Source organism: Orycteropus afer, unplaced genomic scaffold (assembly GCF_000298275.1).
Source record: "Orycteropus afer afer isolate SDZICR_OR568_19922 unplaced genomic scaffold, OryAfe1.0 scaffold00469, whole genome shotgun sequence".
Lineage (NCBI taxonomy): Eukaryota > Metazoa > Chordata > Mammalia > Tubulidentata > Orycteropodidae > Orycteropus > Orycteropus afer.
This window is the reverse complement of record NW_006922056.1, coordinates 1,407,701-1,410,375: the sequence shown is the minus strand read 5'-3', so window position 1 is coordinate 1,410,375 and position 2,675 is coordinate 1,407,701.

Genomic DNA, 2,675 nt, shown 5'->3' with positions numbered 1-2,675 from the left:
GGTGTGTGGATGGATGTGTGGGTGGGTGTGTGGGTGGATAGATGGGTGTGTAGACAGGTGGGTGGGTGGGAGTGTGGGTGGATAGATGGGCGTGTAGACAGGTGTGTGGGAGGAGGAGAGGGGAGGACACAGAGGAGAAGAGGAAAGGATAACTCTGGGAAGGAGGGACACCTACGCTGAGATCTACAGAAGGAGCCAAGAGGAGGGCTGGGTAGGAGGAATGTTCTAGACGGAAGGGCTCTGCCTACCCATCATTCAGGACCCACCTGCCTGACGGTGCAGTGACTTCTGCCTGCACAGGAAAAAGGGACAGGCTGGAAAGACCCAGGGGGTCACTTGCACACAGACTCAACTCAGAAACGAAAGGGCCCCACGCTCTTGTCCGCATTCTACAAATGGGGAAGCAGGTCTGGAAGCAGTGCCCCTTCCTGGGCTGTGGTCATGCCAAGTGGAGACCCCAGTGAGCAGGGCTGTGATGCAGGGCCAGGTCTTCAGGGAAGAGTCCCCAGATGCCACCTGCCAGGCCAGGCCAGGGGACATCGCCTGGGAACTGACATGGGCAGGGTGGGGATAACTGTGAGCTATGTGTTCTATGCTGACCCCCAGGATCCCCCAGCGGGGACCCCCAAACAAATGACTCATAGGAGAACCGTGCCTCAGGCTGCTCCTCGGAAGCAGCCCCTCGGGGTGGGATTCTAGACTTGGGTAGTGAGTGGGGTCCAGGCCAGGCAATAAGGAAACGCAGCCACGAGGCGCATGCCCACCGAGTTGGGGGCCTTCTGGCTTCCGTTGCTCGCCTCCTGAATCCGCCTGCTGTTAACGGCCCTTCTCATCCAACGTCCTCGCTTTCTGTATTTTGCCCTGACAGCTGGTTGTAATCCAAGGGACAGCGGTCACACAGGGGTTACTCCATCGTGGTTGGAACCGTGAGTCCACAACGGGCTTTACACGCTTCCCACTTCTTAGAAATAGTTCCACATCAGCCCAGTGAAGCTGCGTCCCACCCATGACCGCAGGCACCCTCCTGAAGGGACACAGGAGACTGCTGCTTTTCCCAGAAGGCACAACAAAGGACCTGGACGTCTGTCACCTGGCTCTCTGTGAAAGCCAAGCAGAGCTGGGGTTCTAGGGTCTCCAGGTTTGTGGGTGTGTAGTTGTCTCAGCCAGAGACACATCCCTACCAGTTGGGGAGGCTGACAGCAGAAGTCTTTAGGGACATCATCTGTTTGTCACATCAGACCCAGGAGCTCAGAGGAAGATGTCAGCCTTGCCCAACCCTTTTCGGATGACCCGCTTCCCACCCTCTGTGGAGGCTGAGTGCGTGATGCTGTGGCCCGTGCTCACCGTCAGGGCCAGGGAGAGGTGCTGGCCAGGGCCTGGTCCCCGGGAGCCTTTGTTGGCCGCTGGCAGCTGCTGACCATTCTCTAATGTGGGCTGTGCTACCTCACACCCAGGCTGCGGTCCAAGGCAGGGAAGCTGCAGGGAGCTCCCAGGAAGGTGCAGCTCTGGGAGGAAAGAGACAGGGTCCCCAGGGATTACGGGCTGAACTGTGTCCCCCCAAAATACAGGCTGAACTCCTTACCTCCACACTTGCAGGTGGAAGTGGGGCTCCATTTGTTATGTTAACAAGGCCGCCCAGCCTAGTGTGTCCTGGCCCCAGTCACTTCAGCTGTAAAGAGAGCAGACTTAGACAGAGACAGACAGACCAGGAAAGACAGTTGCCTGGCCCAGATCACCAACCACGGAGCACGCAGGCTGCCGACGGGCGTGGAGTGACATAGCCCACGGCCTGCTTGGAAGTCTAGCCTCCAGACTGTGGGAAAATGAGTCTCTGCTCTTTTAAGCTGCCCCCTCGGGGCATGTCTCTTACAGCAGGAGATGGTGGTGGCAACACTGAGCCCACCCAGTGCAGCAGCCCCCAGCCTCTCGCAGGGCTTCCAGCTGGGTGACGTGGACGCAGTTCTTCATACGAGGCTTCTGCCAAGTGGCCTGCACAGTTACCGCCCCCACACCTGCCCGTCCCCACACCTAGCTATCCCCACACTTGCCTGACCCTGCTCCTGCCCAGCCCCGTACCTGCCCGCCCCCACACCTGCCCGTCCCCACACCTGCCCACCGACCTACTTCATCTTCAAGGAATGTGAGACTAGCCTCCATCCAAAAGGTGTCAGACCCAGGGCTCCAGCTGGGGAAGTGGAGCCTGGGGCTATCACTGGGACTACAGATGTGGCCCTGGACCTGGTGCCCCCCTAGTGCCCCCTGGCCTGCCCAGCTCACTGTGTGCCAAGTAACTTCCAAACGGAAGAGCCCCGACCCTGCCGGAGCCCAGGGAGACACTCTGCCAGATGCCAGCTATCACCAGCAGCTGCATGTGGACACACCTGTCCCAGGAACAGCCGGACACACACAGCGGGCCAGCAACGCCGTCCCCAGAGGCACGTCCGCCACCCACTCCTCTGTGCACACTTTCCCAAAGGCCTTCGTAGGCCCAGAGCTGCAATCACTTCTCACAACCGTTGTCAGTTGCCAGTGACCCACAGCGCCCCTAGAGGACAGAGTGGAACTGCCCCACAGGGGCTCCAAGGCTGTCAGTCTTCACAGAAGCAAAGCCCAAACCACACCCACTGCCCTGGAGTCCATTCTGACTCACAGCGCCCCTAGAGGACAGAGTGGAA